This window comes from Stegostoma tigrinum, chromosome 8, assembly GCF_030684315.1.
Source record: "Stegostoma tigrinum isolate sSteTig4 chromosome 8, sSteTig4.hap1, whole genome shotgun sequence".
Taxonomy (NCBI): Eukaryota; Metazoa; Chordata; class Chondrichthyes; order Orectolobiformes; family Stegostomatidae; genus Stegostoma; species Stegostoma tigrinum.
This window is the reverse complement of record NC_081361.1, coordinates 14,574,358-14,600,668: the sequence shown is the minus strand read 5'-3', so window position 1 is coordinate 14,600,668 and position 26,311 is coordinate 14,574,358. Positions and strand designations below refer to the sequence as shown.

The window sequence follows — 26,311 nt, the reverse complement described above, 5'->3', positions numbered from 1 at the left end:
GGAATCCTCTCTCTGTCTGTGGTAACTTCCAAAGTCCCCTCCATGTTTAATGTCTTAGGATGCCCAGGTCCAATCACCAAGCTTGCAATGGCTGACTGCCCCACTGGGAGAAGTGGGCACTGTGGAGGCAGATGAGTGTTAGGTCACCTCAAAATGGAGGTGGATGAAGATTTTAAAGAATCTGGCTATCAACATGAAGGGCCAACCTCAGCACAAGATGGCTTATGGTCTCGGCTGTTGTTTTCTCATTTCGCTGTCCTGCTGATTGACAGGAGGTTCCAGGTTAATCCCACCCTGATTGGGATAGGACTTTGGGAGGATTCAGGCGGTTTGATGAAATGGCACTAGGGTGGAACCAGAATGACCCTCATAAGTTCCCATTTCCAGAGTTGGTTGCTAGTGTTGTGGGAGCCCACCTTGAACAAGCTGAAACAAGGGCAGGATGCCTGACTTCCAAAGAATTCCATGGTGCCATTCTCTACCTAGCTCCTTTCCTACCTCCCTGTCCTCCTTGTTGTCAATGTCATTGGTCCCAATGTGAACCATGACCTCTGACTGCTCACTCTTAGACTTGATTCTGTGATATTTTTGACACTAGCCCATCCTGAAATTGTGTCCACAGCCACTGAAATGCCTGTCTGTACCCCACCCCATTCAGTCTTGTACTACTATTACCCTTCCTCTGTTCCTCCTCCCACCTTCAGCTGGGCTCTGGCTGCAGTCAGCCTCATAGCTTTCTAAGTTGGAAATCAGTCTCTGCTGCCTGCTATGATCACACTATGATTTCATGCATAGTCAATGCCAGACCTGCTGAGTACTTCCAGCATTTTCTTTTTTCAATTTGAGGCCTCATGCATTCGACACATTTTGCATATTCAGTTGACTACAGTGAGACCTAATCAAAAATTGCAATGGGCAAGCCTCTAGATTGAAATCATCAGGAAAAGAAAACCTGAGCTTTTCTAGCCTCTCCTTATCACTCACAGCCTCTAATCCACGCAGTATCCTGGTAAACCTCTTCTGCAGCCTCTCCAAAACCTCCACGTCCTTCCTGTCATGTGGTGACTCGAATTGAATGCAAAACTCTAAGTATGGCCTATCCAAAGTCTTATAAAGCTGCAACATGATATCCCAACTCTTGGATTCACTTCCCCAACTGATAAAGCCAAGCATGCTGTGTGCCTTCTTTACCACCCTATTGACTTGCGTGGCCACTTTCTGGGAGTTATGGACTTGAACCCCAGGATCCTTTTGTACATCAATGCTGTTCAGAGCCCTACCATCAACTCCATACTTTTCCTTAACATTTGATCTCCCACAGTGCAGCACCTCACTTACCTTCCAGCCCTGTCTGTAACTGATCATTATCCCACTGTATGCTTTGACAACCTTCTACACTACCCACAACTCCACCAATCTTTATATTGTGCAAAAAAATATACTATCCCACCGTGGCAGATGGTGAAATTTTAATTCAATACAAGTCTGAAATTAAAAGTCTAACGATGACGATTGTCAGTTGTGTAGGCATTGGGGGAACCATCTGGTTCACTCATGTCCTTGAGGGAAAGAAACTGCCATCCTCACCCTCTGATGAAGGGTCTAGGCCCGAAACATCAGCTTTTGTGCTCCTGAGATGCTGCTTGGCCTGCTGTGTTCATCCAGCCTCACATTTTATTATCTTGGAATTCTCCAGCATCTGCAGTTCCCATTATCTCTGCCATCCTCACCTGGTCTGGCCTACATGTGACTCCAGGCCCAGAGCTATGTGGTTGACTCTGAACTGCCCTCTGGGCAATTAAGGATGTGTAGAGTGAAGTCATCAGTACATTTATTTTCAACAATGTTATCTCCCTGCTGACCTATTTGCGCTGCATAGTGGAGAGGTACAGAGATGAAGATGAACCATTGTGTCTAATCCCTGCATGAGGAGTCTTGATGTTTAGAATAAACTGTAAGGCTCGTTTGAGGTCAGTCTCCCTGATTGCTTCTGCTTGTGGACTCTCTGCTTGTGCAAGTTTGGCCGATTTTGTATTCACAGCCGTTCTCTCATGTTTTACTGTCTTGCAGCCAACGAAGCTGGTATTACCGGGTGTACAGTTTTGTTAGCTCCTCTCTCTACCCCATGGGCTGTAGCCAGGCCCTGAACTCGCACTGCAGTCTGGCTGAAATCGAGGGCTCACTTTCCGGAGGGCTACTTACCCATCACACTGCAGCAGTCCCCGACAATCCTCACTGATGTGCTTGACATTGGCTGGGACTGCGGTTCCCAAGCAGCAGGAGCTCCACTATCATACGTAAACATTTCATTCGGTCTGAATAAGTCCAACGCAAATTATCTCCCGCTTGAAATATCAGCTGGCACAGCCTTAGCACTGATCGTGAAACAAAAGCCTCTCGCGTAACAGAAATTTTATTCTGCTTCTCGTGGGTGTGCATCCCGACCATTTTCTGTGGGCCTTTTTTGTGTCGACCTCTGATTCTGACACATAGGCTCCCCAAGGCTTTGCAAACATGTGTCATCGCACTGAATGCGGAGGAAATATGGGGTAAAACAGTGACAACGCTTGGAAAACGGGGGAAAATAAAAACAAAAATACTTCTTTGAGCTCACTGAGGCTGTAAAGTTGTACACGGAATTAGCTTCCCCAAATTTATGATGCTGCACACAGGTATAAAATTCCAGACAATTGCCGTATGTTACACAAACATTAATAAGCCGCATACACAAACACACACAAAGCGCATGCAGCATTGCAGAGGATCTCATTTTAACATTGCGGAGAAACCTGTCATGAAACAGCATATAATGTGTAATGACGCCAAGTGTGGGCCCACCGTCACGGCCTGAACCTTTCTGATCAGGATGGGAAATCTGATCTCCAACTCGGACCGGCCAACGAGAGGAATGGACAGGAGGGTTTCTCTATGTGATACACCGATTGCCGAGCTGAATCCTCAGGGGAGGGGAGTAGTGCAGAGGATCGTTTGCAGAAGCCACGCCGTCTTCTTTTACAAAGGCGCTAGCTGCTGCGACCAATGCCTTGAAGTTTCCTTTGGAAAGCGGCAGAGAGAAGCTAAACAGGGAGCTCAGTATGCAGGAGGGGTAAGGAGGTGGAGTGGGAGGTGAGCAGGGAGGCGGGTGTGTAGAGTAGCAAGTGGGGAGGATGGTAGATTGGCAGGTGCGATGGGTGGCACGTCGGTGTAGTGGTGCGATGTTGCGGTGGATTGCTAGTTAAGGAGCGTAGGTGGGTCACTGTTAACCGGAACAGACTGGGAAGGAAGCCAGGTCAGGGATTAGTGGGAGGGGTTGGGGGGAGCGGTCAGTGGGCGAAGGACGGTCAGCGGTGGCTAAGTGGTGGTGCGATTACAAGTTTAAGCAGAAGTTAGAAGTTATTTTTCCTGTCCAACTCTGAGTAACTTTTCAAGGAAGAAGAAAGCTGTCTGTAGTCTCTGACTTTGAAATCAAGAGTCAGAATTTTTCTCCTGAGGGTCCCAGAGGCAAGAAAATTTGGGAGTTCAAATATCCTTTGGAATGCTTGTTTGGGGTCTTCCATGTTTTCCCATGGAGCATCTTCCCACGTGCATCTGGCATCAGGCACACGCATCCCTACATCACCCTCACGTCTCCGTTTCCATATGCATGAACCCATAGAAACGTTCGTATCGCGTAACAGTAGAGAAACCGCATGGGTTGAGACGGGGTGGGGGGGAGGGAGCGTTGGATGGAGTTCTGGAAAGTCAAGTTCAATACTTCCCCAATCATAGCCAGAGAGCATGTGTAGTGTATCAGAGATAATGAGAAATGCAGATGCTGAAGAATCCGAGATAACAAAGCGTGGAGCTGAATGAACACAGCAGGCCAAGCAGCATCTTAGAAGCACAAAAGCTGACGTTTCGGGCTTGGACCCTTCATCAGAGATCCATCCAGTCAGCTGCTTGGCCTGCTGTGTTCATCCAGATCCACACTTTGTTATCTAGCATGTATAGGGTGTTCTAAAAAGCCAAGCCCTCAGTTCTGATATGGTTACAATAACAAGGGGAATCAGGTCTGATCACTTTTGCTACCCCCAGAGGCGAGGGAATAGAATCATCATCTCTTTGAGTCGCTCCCCCGACCCCAAACACACACACCTAAATCACTCAACCACCTTCCGACGTTACCTCGAAAGGCCACCAACACAATGAGTGAGAAGCGAAAGGGAGAAGACCGAAAGAACTGCGGATGCTGTAAATCAGGAACAAAAACAAAGCTACTGGAACAGCTCAGCAGTCCTGGCAGCACCTGTGAAGGAGAAAAAAAACAAGTTAACGTTTCGGGTCCGGTGACCCTTGCTCAGAAGTTTGATGTGTGCCTTGAGCAGGTGCCCCATTTATATTATCGAACGAATTGCAGTGTAGTACGTGCTGGATCGTTGGCCGTGGAATTGGTGCTACGTGCTGTCCTGGCTGCTGCAATTCTCACCTTCCCCCAACTCAACCCTCATGAAGGACAGGGCCAGCACGACAGAGCCAAGCCATATGTTCTGCCCGGCAACAAGCTGCGCTGAGCCAGCGTATGCAGATACATCCCATGAAAATTTTCCAAAGGCATCCCTGTGAGGCAAATGATGAGAATCTCTGGTCAGTTACAAAAAAAATTCTGTTTTCTGTGTTATTGCAGCATCGCGCCTTTGGGCTCATTAGATCATTACGTGACTTGGCTGTTTAGCGTTTCCTCAAATTAGATATGTTTGATTTTGTTTTTTACATTTTCGTGCAACCACGTTGCTGCCGTTTTTCCCCTCTAAATGCATACCCCTCCCCCCACCCCGACTGGTGCTGCAGATGTTCTCATTTGTTTGCATTCAAGTCTCCTGAGGAGGCAGGTGAAGGCTCAAAGTGCAGCCAAGCTTTCACCGATCATGTCACAAGCTTTACTTAAGGCAATTAGCTATCATTTGTTGGCTAATGAATATTTAATAAGACGGTACTCCTCTGTGACTCTCGCGGAGGAAGCAGGGCAGAAAGCAGAGTTCTCTCCCACGTTCAAGAAACCAGCAACTCTCATCGTCACTTGTATGGAGAACAATCTACACCAAATGTGCACAGGAGAGAGCAAGATCAGAGAAGGGATTGTGAGATGCAGAGATCAAGGAAAATTAAGGGCACAATTTAATATTGGTGCAGGGGCCTCACCTCTTGGTTGGAGAGCAAGCCAAAGCCCACTGAAGGCCCATTAGATTTAAATAATCTGACTAATAGCGTACACTCCCTTCAGATAAAGAATGGCCAAGAGCTGCCAACTAATAAGAGGTTTGCAGCTCTCTGTTGCCCCTTGGTGTTCCCAAGTCCCAATTGCTGGTAATGCCCCCATTTGAGGCCAAAGACAGCTGAGGGGCCCAGAGGTTGTAATGGCAGAATGGGAGACATGGGTCGGAATGTTTCCCAGTGAGCAGATGAGAGGAGTACTGGAGTAAAGTATTATTCCCAGAGACCAACCACACTTCCTCCCCATCCCTTTCCCACTCCAATCCAATCCCAATGTTGGATCCCTTGTTCAGGCATTGGGTGCCTTTGAAAAACAGTGCACCTCAGGAGCTGCAAAGCTTTCCGGTTTCCAGTATGGTTGAATCCCCCATCCACCAGTAATCTATTGCACCCACCATTACAGACAATACAGAAAGGCCATCCATGAACCCTACTGTTTAGGTTGTATTCAGATGAAGGTGGGAGGGTGGCAGGGTCCCCAGTCCGGAACCTCCTTTCCGATTGGATAACCCTCTCCTAACTCCAACCTTTGCACCAGGGACAGCATTAAGTTGTGTCCCATATGTACTTTCATGTTTGACAACTGAACCATGGCTCAGCTGATGACATTCTTGTCTCTGAGCGTAAGGTTTCAGGTTTATGTCCCGTTGCAGGGCCCAAGAACAAAACTCGAGGCTGAAATTCAACTGTGGGCACTGAGGAAGTGTCACAATGTCAGCAGCGACATCTTCCAGATGAGAGGTCCTGTCATCTAGCTGTGACAACGTTAAAAATCCAATGGCAGTATTTTAAAGAGGATAAGATGAGTTACATCCTGTATTCCCGCTATCAACATAGAATCTGTACAGTGCAGCATCAGGCCACTCAGCCCATTGAGTCCACGTCGGCCCTCCGAAGAACCCAGACCTATCTCCCTACCCTATCCCTGTAACTCTGCATTTCCCATGCCTAGCTTAGCCTTGCCTGCACACCTTGGACTCTAGGGGCAATTTAGCACGGGATAATCCATCTGACCTGCACATCTTTGGACTGTGGGAGGAAGCCCATGCAGACACAGGGAGAATGTGCAAACTCAACATAGATAGTCGCCCGAGGCTACAATCGAACACAGGTCCCTGATGTTATGAGTCAGCAGTATTAACGATGCTACCCTAAACATCACAGCAATAGCATAATTTAGCCATTATCTCATTGCTATTTGTGGGAGCTCACACTGTCCAAATTAGCTGCCTTGCAACCTATATTACATCAGAGAGAATACTTCAAAGCAGTAAAGCTGTCAAAATCCAGTGATCATGCTAAACATTATACAGATGCAAGACTTTTTTAAGTATTAGAGGCTTTGACCCACGGAAGACAGTTATGATGAATGCAATGCTAATTAGCAGGAGCATAAAAAAAGTCAACATTTTTACCTTAACAATTGACGATTGGAAATGGTAATATATCCACTGTTTTGTTCACTGTTTATTCAAGTGCAGAGCTGAAGAAAACCTAATGGACAAATTACGACAGAATTTGGTAAATAGCTTGCTGATTGTTTTAGAATGTTGTGAATTATCATAGCAGTGGGAATTTATCACACCAGCCAATCTGCAAGCTGAGTTTTCAGAATAGACTCTAGAATGTGGAATTTCTCAAAGCTTCTTCACCGAGATAGAAATTCTTTAAGGCCAAGATTTATTTTTGATGCCTTTTTGGTTATAGCGCATCATTGAGGCAGAGAGAAAGGTCAAGGAAAAGTTGTGTAATTGCAGTAATGAAAAGTTAACACAGCATGGTGGGGTTATGAACCCCACATAGAATCCTTTTCACTTGTATTAACGCTTATAATTTTACTGCACAGACTGGAAATGTATCATTTATAAATATTCATTGATGAGAAATGTTACGAGCCAGTCAATTCACAGACTTACCACTCAATTGTCCAGTATCATTTTTCTAAAGTATTTTGGAGAAGTAATACAACTTATATTACTGCTTTATATCAATTCATTAATGTGCTCCTCTCATGTAGTATGAAAGTTGAATTGGGATTCTTGTGAAATGTCCTGTTGACAGCAAGATAAAAATCTTTGATAACTTTTTTTCAGCTCTTCTCAAATTCATATTTGTTTGTTTCAGATAAATACATATATCCACAGTGTTTTCCAGCTTTCTCGCTGGTGGTTAGAAATTCTAATGTTATTCTGCAAGTAAGAAATGATTTGGTTTCAAAAGTGCAGACTGGGAAAACTTATAGAGAATTAGCAAGTAAATTACACACTGCGAGTCTAACCAAACAGAAAATTATAAAGAGATTTTCACTTGCAAAGTTGAGAAATTTCCGAGCTTTGTGAACATACCTTGGGCAAAATGTTCAGAATTAGTTTTTCACTCCAGAGCTTATTTTTTGGGTGGAGGGGCATGGCAAAGATTTGAGGGTACAGAGTAGAGACGAGCCTACCACCTCAAGCCAAAGCATGTACTGGGCATGCCAAGTACCAAAGTGAGCTGTTTAAAAGGCTTGTCTCATTGCTTTAGGACTCCATCCCAGCATTTTATTGCATGTTAGGCTCTGCAGCCATCTTCCAACATGCTGCACACCCCAGAACCCACTTTCCATTGCTAACAAAGATCCTATCCTACACCCTGTATGTCAGTTCATGCCTTTCTAATGACCATCTTCTGCCCTGACACCCTCTACATTGATAATGGGGACTGCAGATGCTGGAGAATCCAAGATAACAAAGTGTGAAGCTGGATGAACACAGCAGGCCAAGCAACATCTCAGGAGCACAAAAGCTGACGTTTCGGGCCTCGACCCTGATGTTAAGAAGGCATACAGTGTTTTAGCTTTTATTAATAGAGGGATCGAGTTCCAGAACCAAGAGGTTATGGTGAAGCTGTACAAAACTCTGGTGCGACCGCACTTGGAGTATTGCGTACAGTTCTGGTCACCGCAGTATAAGAAGGATGTGGAAGCTTTGGAAAGGGTGCAGAGGAGATTTACTAGGATGTTGCCTGGTATGGAGGGAAGGTCTTACGAGGAAAGGCTGAGGGACTTGAGGCTGTTTTCATTAGAAGAAGGTTGAGAGGTGACTTAATTGAAACATAAAAAATAATCAGAGGGTTAGATAGGGTGGATAGGGAGAGCCTTTTTCATAGGATGGTGACGGCAAGCATGAGGGGGCATAGCTTTAAATTGAGGGGTGAAAGATATAGGACAGATGTCAGAGGTAGTTTCTTTACTCAGAGAGTAGTAAGGGAATGGAATGCTTTGCCTGCAACGGTAGTAGATTCACCAACTTTAGGTACATTTAAGTCGTCATTGGACCAGCATATGGACGTACATAGAATAGTGTAGGTTAAATGGGCTTGAGATCCGTATGACAGGTCAGCACAACATCGAGGGTCGAAGGGCCTGTACTGTGCTGTTATGTTCTATGTTCATCCAGCTTCACACTTTGTTACCCTCTATATTAAGTTCATCTGGTATCTCACATGGACAGACCTCAAGAACTATATTGCAATGAAATAAAATCATGGCCATAGTGTCATAAAAATGCCTGTTACAGGTTTCACCTCAACATCCAAATGCTCCTACTCAGCAAATTTCATTCAAAACTTTAAAAGACCCTCCAGCATTTATTGCATTATCAAAACAAATGAACTGGTATTCATAGCTCCACATCAAAGATAGCTAATCCCTTAATAACCTCATCAAGCCGTCACTCAGACAATTTACAACACAGCGAGGATAATTATAGGCTGTGGAAATTGATCAAACTTTAATAATGATGTAATGATAATTCTTGCAGCAAAATCAACTCGACAACCATTATAACTGCTGGAAGACATTTTCACTTCAAAAGATTTGAATTTGAATTTAAATAACCTGAAAGCTTGCCATTTTTTATATACTTTCTCTACCCTTTGTAATCATTCTTGTCATTGGGGTCTGTTTGAAGTCTGCATTGATTTCAGAATGTTTGTGGGTGTTATTACCCCACCCCTTACCCCTGTAACAAAAATGAAAGACATTAGAAATGCGGGTGTGACATCTCCCTACCAGCCTCATCTGCCTGTGTTTAAAGTCCCCGGAGCCTGTGTGACCCTGTGAAATATTCCCCTTAATGTGCGCAGTAGATCATATGCTGGAAAGTAGCTAAAGTAATTTATTTGATTTGACAAGCTACACAGGATTTTGAGGTGGAGACTTGAACCATTAGGGTAATTTACTTTCCCAGACTCTTGGTATTTCACTTATTACCTTGAGCTAAAATGTTATGTAAAGTGTGGTGTATGTCTCCTGTCCCATTTTTGAGTCTTTAAACAAAGGTTGTTACGTTAGATTCAGCATCACCACAACACATGTAAGCATACTTTGGGTCTCCTATGATCCAGAGTGGCCTAAATAATCACAAAATGAACTGTGTACATCGAAGCATCATTATACTACTCATACCACTGTTTGTGCTGTCATATTATCTCCAAGTATGGCTGTTCAAACAAAAACCCACTTCCCAAGTAGACAAATATGCTGCACTTCAAAATAACTTAGCCCAGTGAAGTGCAGTATAAATGCACTCAGTGGTCCGTCGACTAATGACACATCTCCATCACACCATGACAGGACAATGTCTTATGAACAAAATTGTGAGAGCATTTATTCCTCAAATTCTATGCTTTAGTGCAGACGGGATGTTTCAGTGCCTAAAATGTGATTAGAGTTAACAGTTGGAACCTTGTTACAGTCTTTGTTGCAGGCTATGTGCATTTTAATACATCTTGAAGTAGATTTGCGCTGTGCTTGTTTGGACCATAAACATTTCGAAGCTGCAGAGATTTCACTTTGAAAATGCACACTATTTCAAGCATTGGAAACATTTTACAGAGAAAATATACAAAATAATAGATGTTAAAACATGAGTCAGAAATTGGGAAAATGACCAAATGAGTTTAAAGAATGAAAGAATAAATTTGCACTTAGTACCTACGCAGGAGATCCAAAGTAGTTTACAAATCATGATATATTAAAGTGGAGGGAAATATTCAGAAGCATGTTGTTTTCGGCAGGGAGTAGGCCAAGGCAATTGGAAGCTTTCCTCCAAGTGCCTGAATAAAGGGAGAGTCAAAGACACGGAAGACCCAAAGCTAAACAAACTAAGACAATGATTTATAGCTGGAGAAGCGTGTCATGGTCAAATAGTTGAAGGACATTAAAGGAGATAAAAATTAAAGTAATGATTACAATTCACTCTGTTCAAATTCAGGAGATTAACATAGAACATTTGGGGTGATGGATATAATGTTTGAACAAGAATTGGTAACTGTTATCATATTAACCGATAGTAATCCAATAATCAATTGCTTGGTGGTAATAGGTTAACTCTAGGGGTCCACTTTCAAAACAAACACAGTAAAATGCATTGTAAGTTAAGCAACAGCTATTAGAGCAGCCAACTGGGTGTGGGCAGGTTGCAGACACATAACAGACAAACTGCTGAGCAGATTATCAGCATTGGAAACATACAGCATGTGGAATGCTTCAAGTTGAACTGTCAAATGCAAGGTGTACACTGAACAGTTGAAAGAATGTGAGCTGCAAATGTATAGAGAGAGGGGCATCAGAGAGTAAGAGGTTAGGTGGATTGGCCATACTGCATTGCCCGTAGATGTGCAGCCAAGGTGGTTTGGCCATGGGAAATGTAGGCTTACCGAGATAGGGTAGGGAATAAGTCTGGGTGCGATGCTGTTTGGATGGTCAGTGTGGACTCATTGGGCTGAATGGCCTACTTTCACACTGTAGGGATTTTAGATTCTATGACTACCAAGGAAGGCATTGGAAAAAAAATCAAACTGTGACAAAGAGTGAGCAAGATCATGGAGCAAGGCTGAATGGGCTGGCCTGCCTAACATTCAGATTGAGCTATTGGAGCTCCCAGGCCTTGTCTATGGGCAGCCAATCAGGTCTCACCCAAAACAGGCAGGGTCAGAAGCTTGTTCGCAGATGGGGAGTGAGGTTCCAGTGGCCAGTCAGCACTAAATGACAACATAGAACTTGGGAAAGTTTCACGGGAGGGTATTTGGTTTGTATTTAGCCTGAGCTGATCTGGGCCACAGAGGTAACCTCAGCAACTTTCCCAGTTAAACCCAGTTAAACGGCAATCAGGGCCTATTGACTGGACAAAGTGCCAGTTGCATAAAGGCATGAGGACCCCATCTCCATTTTTCCACTAAGGCCCTCTGCATGCACCTGTAAGTTCATGGAGTCGGAAAGTAAAGGGCTTGTTTTTAACTGCCTATTCCCAATTGGGATGGCTGTCATTCAAGTTAACACTCTGCAGTCGATATACACGCCCAGTCCCTGATGCACATGCACAAATAAAGTGAGGCATTGACAGACTCCTCCACAAAAAATCAAAAGACAGCAGAGGACAGAAGTCTGAAGCAAACACAGATCATGCTGGAGAAACTTAGCAAGTTGGACAGCATCTATGGTGTGTCAGAGTTAACATTTCAAGCCCAATATGACTCTTCTTAAGAAGAATCGTGTATTCTGAGTCAGGTTAGTTTGAAAAGAAAAAAAAAGACTAATGCGTTTGTGAGATAACAAGGTGTAGAGGTGGATGAACACAACAGGCCAAGCAGTATCAGAAGAGCAGGAAAGCTAGGAGTTATATGCTACATTCATGATTAATGTTGCGCACATGTTGGTGTGTAAAATGAAGATGCACTGCCAATGTTTTGGGAGAGATGAGGTGCCGTTCCCATCAAGAGCTGAAATCAACGCCATGCTTTCAAACATTTCTCAATTATCAATTAGCAGCTAGATTCCACAGACACTTCTGTGATGCAGACATAAGCACACTATTCGGGTACTGCATGTGTGCAGATGTTGCTCCACCTTGTGATGGTGTTGACCACAAATGCAACCTCGAATATGCGGATAGGCATAGACCCATATATTAACAATGAATGGTTCCACCAGTCCTCGGCAAAACATCTGCAAAATTTATAGCCTGTGCACTTTGCAGATGATGTCCCCACAAGCAGTGCAGACTTATGAAAACGAGATATCAATAATTGCTAAATTGCATTTTGAACACCTTTTCCAGGCTATACCCAACTGTTATATTAACCTGCAAGTGTTAATTTTCATGGCTGCAGTCACCTTCTTGAGCTGAAAAAGCATCTTAACGTGACCGCATTAATGGGCTTTATTTCCACATTTCTGTTGATGTATTTACATAATTGCTGAGATTGCTTGAAGGAACAAAGATTAAGGTGCAATTTAAAAGAATTGTTCAAAACGTTGTAGCGAAAACTGTTTCTTGTGGCAGCAGGCTAAGTGACTAGAGGACATGGATTGAAACAAACTGGCAAAAGAAGCAGAGATGAGAGGAGAATAATTTTTCTGTTCGTGCAGGGAGACATGGCCTTGAGATACTCTGCCTGACAGATTGTTGGAAGTGGATTTAATGGTAACGTTTGAAAGGAAGTGGGAGGATAAACACTTGAAACATTTTCAAACCTGGGAAACAACGTCAGAGGGATAGCACTAATTAGACAACTACACGAACGTGTCAAGCGATTGCCTGTGTCGTCCTCCTTTGCTGCTAGTTTCCACATGATTCTTTGGGTTGGAACTAAAATTGATAATGCACTTGGTGCATCACTGAGCATTACTTGTGTTTAAAAAATAACATTTTATATTGTGCTCCTCTGTTTAATCTAACAGGCTATTATCCTGCTTTTGTGAAATCTGACCATGTTCCGAATTAGTGAAAATTTTCGGTGTTATTTACACATCTATCCAGAGACTGCTTTATTGCCTTGTAGTAGTCAGAGGAGAGTCATGCTATTGTCTTAGAATGCTTAATACTCATGGGTCAATGTATAGAGTGGCATCAACAAACAAGAACAGTTCCTGTCCCATAAAAGAAATTAAATCTTTGGCTTCAACATACCGGTTTAGGGTAGAGTAATTGTTAGCAGGAACTATGGATGAATGCATCCTCTCAGAATAAAAGTGGTAATTTTTTCCTCATTTAAATTACCTGTTTATTTCCTTCTTTCCTGCTGGACATTGCACAAATAGACTTGATTATTGGAGAGAATGTGCAATAAAATAGGAAAAGGAGAATATTATAGAGGAGAAGAATGAGATGCGGGCTATTAGACTTGAAAGGGTTGAGGTGAGTCAAGAGATGGTGTTATCAATTCTAGACGGTGTGAAGGTAGATAAATCCCCTGGGCTGGATAGGATTTTTCTGAGGATTCTCTGGGAAGCTAGGGAGGAGATGGTGGAGGCTTTGCCCTTGATCTTTAAGTTGTCATTGCCTGCAGGCTTACTACCACAGGAGTGGAGGATTGCTAATGTTGTGCTGTTGTTCAAGAAGGGCAGTAGAGATGACCCAGGTAATTATAGACTAGTGAGCCTTACGTCTGTTGTAGGGAAAGTTTTGGAAAGGATTATCAGAGATAGGATTTATAATCATCTAGCAAACAACAATTTGATTGGAGATAGTCAACATGGATTCGTCAAGGGCAGGTCATGTCTCACAAACCTCATTGAGTTTTTTGAGAAGGTGACCAAGCATGCGGATGAGGGAAGGGCAATTTACGTAGTGTACATGGACTTCAGTAAAGCCTTTGATAAGGTTCCACATGGTAGGTTATTGGAGAAAATGTGGAGGCATGGGATTGAGGGAGATTTAGCAGTTTGGATGAAAAACAGGCTTTCTGTAAGAAGGCAACGAGTGGTGGTTGTTGGAAAATATTCAACCTGGAGTCCGGTTACTAGTGGTGTGCCTCGAGGATCTGTTTTGGGACCACTGCTGTTTGTCATTTTTATAAATGACTTGGGCGCAGGCATAGCTGGATGGGTTAGTAAGTTTGCAGATGACACTAAAGTCGGTGGATTGGTGGACAGTGTGGAAGAATGTTGCAGGTTGCAGGGAGACTTGGATAAACTACAGAATTGGGCTGAAAGGTAGCAAATGGAGTTCAATGCGGATAAATGTGAGGTGATTCACATTGGGAAGAATAATAGGAAGGCAGAATACTGGGTCAATGGAAAGATTCTTGGTAGTGCGGATGTGCAGAGGGATACAGTCCGTGTACATAGATCCCTGAAAGTTGCCACCCAGGTTGATAGTGCTTTTAAAAAGGCATACTGTGTGTTTTATTGGTAGAAGGATTAAGTTCCGGTGCCGTGATGTCGCACTGCAACTGCACGCAACACTAGTGTGGCCTCACTTAGAATATTACATACAGTTCTGGTTGCCCCATTACAGGAAGGATGTAGAAGCATTGGAAAAGGTGCAGAGGAGATTTACCAGGCTGTTGCCTGGTCTGGAGCGAAGGTCTTATGACGAAAGGCTGAGGGACTTGGGTCTGTTCTCATTGGAGAGAAGAAGGCTAACAGGGGATTTAATAGAGACATACAAGATGATCAGAGGATTAGGTAGGGTGGACAGTGAGAGTCTTTTTCCTGGGATCATGACATCGGCTTGTATGAGGGGGCATAACTGCAAATTGAGGAGTAATAGCTTTAAGACAGATGTTAGAGGCAGGTTCTTTACTCAGAGAGTGGTGAGGGCATGGAATGCCCTGCCTGCCAATGTAGTTAACTCAGCCACATCAGGGGCATTTATTTAGACAGTGCTTGGATAAGCATATGGATGATGGTGGGATAGTGTAGGGGGATGGGCTTAGATTAGTTCACAGGTCGGCGCAACATCGAGGGCTGAAGGGCCTGTTCTGCGCTGTATTGTTCTATGTTCTATCTTCTAAAATTTTCTACATCCGTTGTATTAATAAGCATTGTTAATTGTCTCCTCTTGGGTGAAGGTAATTTGAATGTTTGGACAAATTTGTTGTTTTCTTTGGTTTTGTGACCTACATGCATTCTGCTTGATCTGCTGTGTTTCATGACTGTTTTCGGGTTTCCAAATTGGGAGAATTTTGATTTCTGTCCAGGGTACGAAAGCGAGATTCTGTGGATGCATCTGAGGAGGAAGGAGCAGGGTTAGTGGTTCAGGTCAACGAACTTGCATTAGGAATCAGTGTGTGACAGAGAACGAGGTTGCCTGTTCCTGGGAAGCTGGTGCCATGCAAACAGTCACATTCCCAAAGTAAACATGTCAGCCTCCAAAAGCCTGTTTTCTTTATATATCAAAAGAAAGGAACTTTGCCAATTCACATCAAGTCATCGAGTGACGAAAGAGCTATCAAGTGTAAAGCCAATGTGATGGACCTTCAGGTGAGTTATATGCTATATCTGCAAGGCTGACTTTCTACGGCATAAGGCACCTTTGAACATCTAGAGTCCTGCTGAGTTGTGACCAGTGCTGCTGCCGAGCACATCCGAATGATATAATATAGTGCAATGTTGTCATATTACTGTATAAATGAAAAGTGACTGCAACTTCACAGGCATTCTGGATGCCCTAGGCTGCCAGCTTATTGGCATTCGCACGCATGCCTTGGGGAATAATTAAAAAAACACAGCAGATGTCCATTATAGCTGTTGGTTTTACTGCTTCTCATTTAATATTTTCATTCTACTGATTCTGTAGCTCTTACTTGGCTGTGTAGTTGCATAGAGCTGTCAAAAGTGAAAGTGTGCAATTTGCTGTAAAGGTGTTTACTTGCTGCCCTGATTTGGGTGGGCCGGGTGTCGAAATTTAGCAAGAGACCTATTGTGCCGCTTCCCTGCCTGTTTCTGCTCAGCAGCAGCCCTTCTGATTTCAGTTCTGATGGACAGAGAAATACCTGTCAGGAAGGGACAGAATAACCAAGTGCAACATTGAGTGTAGAATCAAAGCAAGGTCAGAGCACATTCAACCCATCACCTTCCCTCTAGCTCTCTGCAAATGTAACTCTGTTGGTCCCATTCCCTCCTCCTCCTCGTCTCGCCCCCCCCCCTCTCTCTCTCTCTCCCTTTCTCGCTCTCTCTCTCTCTCTCTCTGTCTCTATCGCTCTCTCTCTGTCTCTCCCCATCACTCACTTTCTCTCTCTCTCTTAGCCTGTAGCCTTGCAATTTTATTTCCTCCTCCCCGACCGGTGTATCTTCAATTTCCTTTCAAAAGCCCTGATTTGATCAGCCTTCTCTACAGAGTTCGACAGTGCATCCCAGATCCCAATCACGCACTGTATTAAAAATATTTCACTTATGTTTTGTTTCTGACAGTCACCTTAAATTGGTGTCCCTGGTTCTCAACCGTTGCATCGGTGTAGCCAGTTTCTCTCAATCTCCATTGTTTGGACCTCATTATTTTGAACAACCTATCCAATCTCCTCTCAATACTCTGTTCTCAGATATAAACAGCCTCGACCTCTCCATCTATTTGTGAAACTGTTGTCCCTGTAAAATCTTTTCGGTGCCCTTCCCACATCCTTCACATCCTTCCCAAAATGTGTTGTCCTTAACCTGTCACAGCAGGTGATATTTTAACTTTGGAGTGATGTTCCTGTTGGTGGGACCACGGATGGATGGCACAAAAGCTGCCCACAAAGTGGCTATGGTCAAATATTCCTTTCCTGTTGCACAGTCAGCAATTGAAATCTCTTGCAATTCATTGATGCCAATGGCTGGTCCCAGTCAGTTCTAATAGTCACAGGAGTGCAAGCCATGACCCCCTAAACTCCATGCAATTGAGCCCAATGTCTTTTGCTGCCTGCCTGTCCCCATCTTCAAAATCGCCAGTGAATTCATGGGGATGACAGGTGAGAGGATCGGTCACCTCCTTTACGTATCTGTGACCATCAGCCTCTGATATGCCACCCATGTAGCCCTGGGGGCACAGTGGTGAAACAGTCAAGCGTAGCAGCCACTGTGAGCACCGTTTGCAAGGGGTTCCTCCCATATCCACTTGGCTACAGGCCCTTGTGCACAATCCCATACACTTCAACCATATTTATCAGGAAAGCGTCAGCCCTCTCCAACATCCATGGATAGTTCTTTCTAACTCTTTGAATGGTAAACATTAGGTTAAAGCCAACTCCCCACCACTACTTCAAGTCTGAATAGGCCAACAAGGCTTTACATCAGTCCTGAAAGACAGCACTGTCAATAATGGACATGTCACTCAATTTACATCATTAATTCCTTTTCTACAGCGCATTGCCTCATTTGAAAACCTCTCCAGCATTATGGATCTTCTTGACCTGTTTCCCCACAACTTTAGTTCTGATAGCACTTCCCAATTTCTTCCGCTCCCTGCCCCCTCACCCTCCATAAAGTGAAAAATGGGAGTGAAGAAGTTTAAGTAAGCAGGTAGGCGTTCAGTCCAATGATTTGATCAGCATTGCTTTAGCATAAGAAAGAAGGGGACATAATGCAACATGGAAATAAACATGGTTAAGTGTAGTCACGTGGTTGAAACTGCGTAATATGAGATCGGAGACACGCTCACGAGGCCGGTGTATTTGGTTGCAAACGTTTTGCCGCCATACTTGGTAACGTTGTCAGTGCGCTGCCAGTGAAGCATCGGTGTTCTGTCTCGCTTGTTATTTAGATGTCTCAGTTTGTTAGGGTCTTTGGTACCACTTCCAGTTCTGTTTCTCAGTGGTTAGTGTACAGGGTCTAATTCAAAGTGCAAAAGAACAAAGAGTCACAATCCAATTATGATTTTCCTGATTATTTCTTAGTTTCCATGACACCATTTGCTTGCCTTTTGCTTTGCTCCCATCAACAAACACATTCAATTAGACCCTGTACACAAACCGTTGAGAAAACAGAACCAGAAGTGATGCCAACCACCACAGCAAACCGAGGCATCTAAATCACAAGCGGGACAGGACACCAGTGTTTCACCGGAGTCACACTGACGATGATACCTAGCAGGGTGAGGGAACATTTGCATCCAAACCCACCAGCTCAATGAGCATGTCTGAAATCCTCATTCACAACCTAGCTGCAAATTTTCTCCAAGGCGTTAAAGTTAGTTGTGCATTCAGGTTCATAAAATGTACAGGTTCACCATTCTTGGGAACTCTAAAATGGGCAGGTAACACTGCTGTAAGTTGTGTAAAGGGGCTAGCAAACCCCAACATGGTGTGATTAAGCAGACAGCATAGTTTGACTAAGAAATTAGACCAAGAAAACAAATAGATTGACCATGCTATGGGTGCAAAACAAAAGGCAAGCAAATGATGTCGTGGAAACTAAGAAATGAACAGGAGAATTATAGTTGGATTCTGACTCTTTGTTCTTTTGCATTTTGAACACCGAGGAACATAGAAATTAGGAGCAGGAGTAGGCCAGTAGTTCCTTTGATCATGCTGTACCATTCAATATGAAAAGGCTGATCATCCAACTCAACACCCTATTCCTTCTTGTCCCTCATACTGTTTGATCCCTTCAGTCTTGAGAATTATATCTACATCATCCTTGAGATAAAATGGCTCCAGCTTCACCAACGCTTCAATTTTCAAATTCCTATCCTTGTGTTTAATTGCCTTCATTGTCTTGCCCCTTCCTGTTTATGTAACGTCTTGCACCCATACAACCGTTCAAGAATTCAGTTTTCTTCCAATTCTGTCCTTTTGTGCATCACACACAAGATGGTTTCTTGTGTTCAAAATGCTAGTTGCTGTTGTAGCCTGAGAATTATTACCATACTGTTAGAGTCAGAACTGCCAGCAATCCATCAGGTCAGCTGCCTTCTAAGATAGCTAAAATAGGCATTTCAGCCATTTTCCAGAAATTATAAATTGTCCAAGTTGATGGTCTTATAAAATGGGCAGAAAAAAATGGAACACAGGAACTAATAAATGGACAAGGAAATCGTAATGTAGGAACTATAAACACGACAGAAAAACTAACATTGGCTTTACATTGGGAGCAATAAAATGGAGAGGAAGATAAATGCAGGGGTTATAAGCAGGAAAGCTGTAAGTAGGAGATGTAAACTTGTTTGGAAGACTGTAACATAGGAGCTACGGAACGAGCAGGGAAGGTGTTTTATAGAAGCTCGTCTTATGATCTCAACTGATGATAACGCTGGACAAGTCAGACACGGCTAATAGATCACACACTCAACTTTTGTATTTGATTTACGTGGAAGTCACAGAACATATTCTTACAAAGCTGAAGATATTCTTTACCAACAGCACAGGAGTTCATCACGCAAAAGAAGAAAAACAATCAGAGCCAAATAAAAATTATCAGCTAGAAAGATTAAAACACAAAATCAAAAAATCTTAATTAATGAGTTACTCTGGAGGTGGCCATATTTGGATTGACTCACACAACCTGGAAAACCGAACTCAGTTGAAATATTTGAGCACAGTGCTGAGTTCAACAGACCCCAATTTAGTTGATAAAGTAGGTGTACATTCCCTTCAAGAATGAATAAGTGTAAGCGTCATAAGTGCATTTTAAAAAAATGAAGGTGGTAACCATCAGTAGAGTTAAACATGATATCTGCTAGAAATCTTTGATTGACAGGTCATCTGGTTCCAGTTGGAAATAGAAAGCATGAGCATTCAGTCATTCAAGTTCAGTTGAAATTTCTGTTGACATTTCCTCAAGGACTGTTATTATGTCATTATGAATGCTTACCTGAGTTTCAAAAGATAATATTAATTCAGTGTGGTTCCTGAGTTCACAATTTGGTTAACAGTTTAAAGAGGCTATTAAGGGGTCATCAGTTTTTGATGTGGGATCTGAATAGGGGTTTTCTTTCTTCTTATCAGGGATGAATCATTAGAGTTTCAAAAGGTTTGAATTTATTTTATGTATGTGAACTTTTATCACTGTGTTGGAGTGAGGCGGTATGGCATCAATGTGGGACAATGGCATCAAGGTGAGAGATGTGTGCAAGAGGTCCTTGCACCATCTGAAACAACTGGTGCAAAATGCCAGAGAGCCACTGACCATTCTAACCAACCCACTGCGGAAGGTGCCCTTGACTTTAGCTATGTACTGCCTCTAGAGTTAGCAGATTCTATCCCATACCTGCACCTCGAGTGAAGATCTTTTGATCCAAGGTCATTTTTACTTCTTCTGGATTTTTGATTGTTGATTGGGATGGGAAAAGGAGTGTTTTAAAGGCCTACCATTGTTTAAGAATGACTGTACATTTTTTTAGAAAAGAAGGTTAACTGACACTCATTGTTAGTCAGAAATAATAGGAACTGTAGATACTCTAGCATGAGATAGGGAGGTGTAGAGCTGGATGAACACAGCAGGCCAAGCAGCATCAGAGGAGCAAGAAAGCTGATGTTTTGGGCCTAGACCCTTCTTCAGAAATATTTCTGAAGAAGGGTGTAGGTTCAAAATGTCAGCTTTCCTGCTCCTCTGATGCTGCTTGGCCTGCTGTGTTCATCCAGCTCCACACTTTGTTATCACTTGTTGCTGGTGTTGTTTACATAGCTATTGTTTCAAGCAGAGGGAAAAAGCTAAGGGAGCTGAGTGTGGAGATTTGGCCAGCAACAAGTAGCTCATTGGCCTGAGGACTGCTGCCCAACTTCTTACATGAAGTCACAGGATGTGGCCACCACTGGCCAGGCCAGTATTTATTGCCTATCCTTAATTGCCCAGAGTAAGGGTCAATCACATTGCTGTTGGCCAGAAGTCACATGTAGGCTGGACCAGGTGAGAACATTCATGTTGGCATTTTCCCAATCAACAACAGTTTCATGGTCATCATCAACTCATAATTCATGTTTTTGTAACTTTATTCAAATTTCACCGTCTATCACAGGTCTGGCAGCATCTGTGGAGAGAGAAAAAAAAGTTTATATTTTGAGTCCGGTGTGACTTTAAAAAGATTCAGGTCACTCTGCTGCCAGAGCTGCTGAGGTTCTTCAGTATTTTCTGTATTTGTTCCGTATTTCCAGCATGTGCTGTATTTTGCTTTAATTACAGCAGGAAGGCCTATTGTTAGGAAGATGTAAAACATTTGACTCATATATACACACACACACATTTGGCTCTTATACCTATCATGTTATTTGAGCACTATCTTGCTTCTGATTTTTTTGTAATTATCTCTCTGCCATAATCAATTGGACCATAGGTTATCCCCTCACTTGCTGTTCAGCTGTTGACACTATACTCACACTGTAGGACACTTTTGATCACCTGCAAAAACTTGTTATTCAGCCTGTTGACACTCTCCTCACAGAATTTGTACTATCTTTCGCCTCTCTTAATTACCTGGAATGATCTTGTAACCAGCTCTCCGAGTCTACCTTCTGTGCCTGTGTACCTCCCTCAGCCTCACCTTACGAAGGATCAATGCTCTGAAAACACATGATTTCAAATAAGCCTGTTGGGCTCTATCCTGATGTTGTGTGACTTCTGACTTTGTCCACCCCAGTTCAATGCCAGCAGCTCCACATCAGGGAGTGTGGACTGGGTGTGGAAGCTCAGCAGCAGGGGTTTAGAGTGTGGATTGAACAGTGGTTCTTCCAATAATGAAGGAAATTTCTGCACAACCACGAGCGGATGTTGGATGGGCAGTCTGAAAATTAAGCGACCGTGGAGGAGTTGAGAGAGTTGACGGTGAGGCAGAGCTGGCTATTGTCAGTGTACACAAGTTTTATTAATGAGACCAACATTTTATTCATGAGTTATTAATTGATTAGAGTCTCTGGATTACTATCTCAGTAACATTATTTCTATATGGCTGTCCTCCTGCTCTAAATCCAGTTGATTTAGTGACACTTACAGGGAATTCATTTTGAAAATGTTGCATAAATAATTCACTGTCAGTTGAAACTAATTACTCTGTCTTCGGTTGTTGTTGGCACACTTTAAATATCAGGGTTGTGTTGTTAAGTGAGGTGCACATAAATCATCACGATGTTAACTGTTCACATGACTGTGATATTTGTTGGACAGAGGACACCTGTTGAAAATGTGAATGCCTGGAGTGAGATCTAGGACACTGCAATCGAGAGCTGCATTTGAGAACCTGCTGTGTAAAAGGTAAAATCCAGTGGGCCACATCCCTGTTCAGTCATTGGAAAGAGATAACTAGTGGTTCTTTAACCAAAATCATGGCTAAGAAGATGGGACATGTAGACACATAGAATTGTTGAGGCACACAGCATGAAAACAGACCATTTCGTCCATGCCAACCACATAGCCTAAATTAATCTAGTCCCATTTGCTAGCATTTGGCCCATATCCATCTAAACCCTGGCTATTCAAATACCCATCCATATACCTTTTAAATGTTGTAATTGTACCAGCCTCCATCACCTCCTCTGGCAGCTCATTCCATCCATGGATTACTCTCTGCATGAAAACGTTGCCCCTTAGGTCCCTTTTAATTCTTTTCCCTCTCACCTTAAACCTCTAGTTTTAGACTCCACTATTCTGAGGAAAAGACCTTGTCTATTTACTCTATCCATGCTCCTCGTGATTTTATAAACCTTTATAAGGTCACCGCTCAGACTCTGACGCTCCAGGGAAAATAGCCCCAGCCTATTCAGCCTCTCCCCATAGCTCAAACCCGCCAACCCTGGCAACATCCTTATAAATCTTTTCTGAACCCTTTCATGTTTCACAGCCTCTTTCCTATAGCAGGAACACCAGAACTGCATGCAGCATTCCGATTGTGGCCTAACCAATGCCCAATACAGTCTCAGCATGACCTTCCCACTCCTATATTGAATCCACTGACCAATAAAGGCAAGCATCCCCTGTCTCCCTGTGACTCCACTTTCAAGGAACTATGAACCTGCACTCCAAGGTCTCTTTGTTCAGCTACACTCCCCACGACCTTACCATTAAGTGTATAAGTCCTACCCTGACTTATCATTCCAAAATGCAGCACCTCACATTTATCTCAATTAAACTCCATCTGCCACTCCTCCACCCACTGGTCCATCTGATCAAGATCCCGTTGTACTTACAGGTAACCTTCTTTGCTGTCCACTACATTTCCAATGTTGGTGTCATCTGCAAACTTAGTAACCATACCTCCTATGTTCACACCCAAATCATTTATATAAATGTCAAAGAGCGGTTGATCCAGCACCAGTCCTTGTGGCGCATCGTTGGTCACAGGCCTCCAGTCTGAAAAGCACCCCTCCACCACAACCCTCTGTCTTCTATCTTCGACCCAGCTTTGTATCCAAATGGCTAGTTCTCCCTGTATTCCATGTGATCTAAACTTGCTAACCAGTATTCAATGAGGAACTTTGTCGAAAGCCTTACTGAAGTCCATATAGATCATGTCCTCTGATCTGCCCTCATCAATCCTCATCATTGCTTCTTCAAAAAACTCAATCAAGTTTGTGAGATATGACTTCCCATACACAAAGCCATGCTAACTATCCCTATTCAGTGCTTGCCTTTCCAAATACATGTAAGTCCTGTCCTTCAGGATTCCCTCCAATAATGTGCCCACCACCAATGTCAGGCTCGCTGGTCTATAGTTCCCTGCCCTTTCCTTCCCATAAATAGTGCCACCATTCTAGCCAACCTCCTATCTTCTGGCGCTTCACATGTGGTTATCGATGATGCGAATATCCCAGCAAGGGGCCCAGCAATGACTGCCCCAAGCTTCCCACAGAGTTTTAGGGTACACCTGATCAGGTCCCAGTAATTTATCCACCTTTATGCATTTTATAATGTCCAGCACCTCCTCCTCTCCAACATGGAAATTTTTCAAGATGTTATTTATTTCCCCACATTCCCTATCTTCTGTATCCTTCTCCAGAGTAAACACTGATGCAAAATACTCATTTAGTACCTCCCCCTTCTCCTGTAGTTCCACACATGGGCGGCCTTCCCCTTCACCCTAACAAGACCACACTGTCTCTAGACTCTTATTATCTCATTTTTGAAGCCATCGCATTTTCCAGCCGTCATTTTACCTACGAACATCCACTCCCAATCAACTTTTGAAAGTCCTTGCCTCATACTAGCCTTCCTCCAAGTTCGAACTTTCACTTTTCAGTCTGATCTATCCTTTTCAGTCACTGTTTTAAAACTAATAGAATTAACATCACTGGCCCCAAAGTGCTCGCCCACTGATACTTCAGTCATCTGCTCTGCCTTATTTCCCAAAAGTAGGTCAACTTTTGTGGGTAACCTCAGCTAGTGTGGGATTTGAACCCACATTACTGGTGCTACTCTGCATTGTAAACTGTCCATCTAACTAACAGATCTCCCAACCAACTGTATACAGATGTAAACAAAGGAGTGTTACAGTACCAATAGGGGTTGAAGAGCCTTTCTTAGTGATAAGGAGCAGGCAGTCTCAATGACAGTAAATGCACAGACATCCACAGCCCACATTACTCCGGATTGGTATCTCAAAGTGTAGGCAGCCAGATTGGCATTTAAAAAGCAAGGTTATTGGTAGGGAATGTGATTAACATTAGTGAGGGTAATATACTCGGACATAGAGTCATTCAGCATGTAAACAGACCCTTCGGTCCAACCAATCCATGCCGACCACAATCCAAAACTAAACCTGTTCCACCTGCCTGGTCCTGCACCATATCCCTCTGAACCCTTCCTATTTGTGTGCTCAGCCAAATGTCTTTTCAACATTTTAATTGTGCCCGCATCCACTCCTTCCTCCAGAGGCTCATTCCACACATGAATTACCCTCTGTGTTAAAAATATTTGCCCCTCACGTCTTTTCTAAATCTCGCTTCTCTCACCATAAAAATCTTGTCCCCTAGTCTGGAAATCCACCATTCTAGGGAAAAGACACCTATCATTAATCCTAGCCCTATCCCTCATTATTTTATAAACTTTTATAAGGTTGCCTCTCAATCTCCTAAGGTCCAGTGAAAGAAGTCCAGCCTATCCAGAGACAGCAAGAACTGCAGATGCTGGAGTCAGAGATAACAAAGTGTGGAGCTAGAGGGACACAGCAGGCCAGGCAGCATCATAGGGAGCAGGAAAGCTGACGTTTCTGGTCCAGACACTTCTTCAGAAGTGACGAAAAGCTGGATAGCCTTCTGAAGAAGTGTCCTGACCTGAAACATCAACTTTCCTGCTCCTCTGGAGCTTTCTGGCTTGCCGTGTTCCTCCAGCATCACACTTTGTTATTCCAACTTATCCAGCCTTTCTTTATGACTCAAACCTTCCATACTTGGCAACATTCTGGTAAATCTCTTCTGAACCCCCTCCACCTTAATCATAACCTTTCTAAAGCAGGGCGACCAGAACTGGACATAATATTACAGAAGAGGCCTCGCTAATGACCTGTACGACCTCAACATAACTTCACCAACTTCTGTCCTCAAAGGACTGAGCAACGAAGGCAAGTTTGCGAAATGCCTTTTTAACCACCCTGTCTATATGTGATATTGCACCCAGGGCTCTGACAGGGGAGTTCATCAGGGCCCATTATGTGGATTCCAGGGCACTAAGGGGACCAGGGTTTTCAGGTCAGGGGCAGGGCTGTTGTGCTCAAACTGCCGGCCCAGACAGGGATAACGGCAGCACCAGCAACTGACCTCACTTTGTCTCTGTCCCTGCCTGGACATGAAATATATTTTGCCATATTTTTTAGAACTACAATTCATCAAAATTGCAATGCGCAGAGCAATTTTTCAAAATAAATCATAAAGACTGAGTGTCATTATGGAGTTTATTTTTATTTACTCTAATGATTTTAAAAGACCCTCCTACATTTTTCACCTCCTAAGGTTAGAAAGTAAAAACGTGATTGCATTAAGATGCTTGTTATACTGTATATTAATAGATCCAGACCACTCATACAGTACAGCAAAATGAGAAGCTGCAGATCTTTCTGAGCAGTTAGCAGAGTTATACATGTTTTTTTTAAATAAAACACTGGCTTTTTTTGCTGTGAGTTTTATGGAAACAAGGAAGAAAATGCATTTTTAGAAACAATGCACCAAAAATTAAACACTGCTCCAGCGGAAAAAAATGATATAAAAATCAATTTGCGCAAGATAGTTATGGGCTTGTTCATTTGATACCATATCGATTGCAAGATTTGAAGTGAACTTTTATCACAGCTTGTCAAACACACTGCATATCTTGTCCATGCAGTCTGGATTGACCTTTTAAGTGGGACAGGTGGTTCTTGAATAAGATTTGCAACTTTGTAGAAAACATTGATTAAGC

General features: G+C 43.2%; 1 protein-coding gene across 1 annotated transcript in view; it reads left to right on the top strand.

Moving 5' to 3' along the window:
- Nucleotides 1-26,311, top strand: part of astn1 (astrotactin 1) — a 1,971,124-nt gene that overhangs the window by 1,295,773 nt on the left and 649,040 nt on the right. The window lies entirely within an intron of this gene.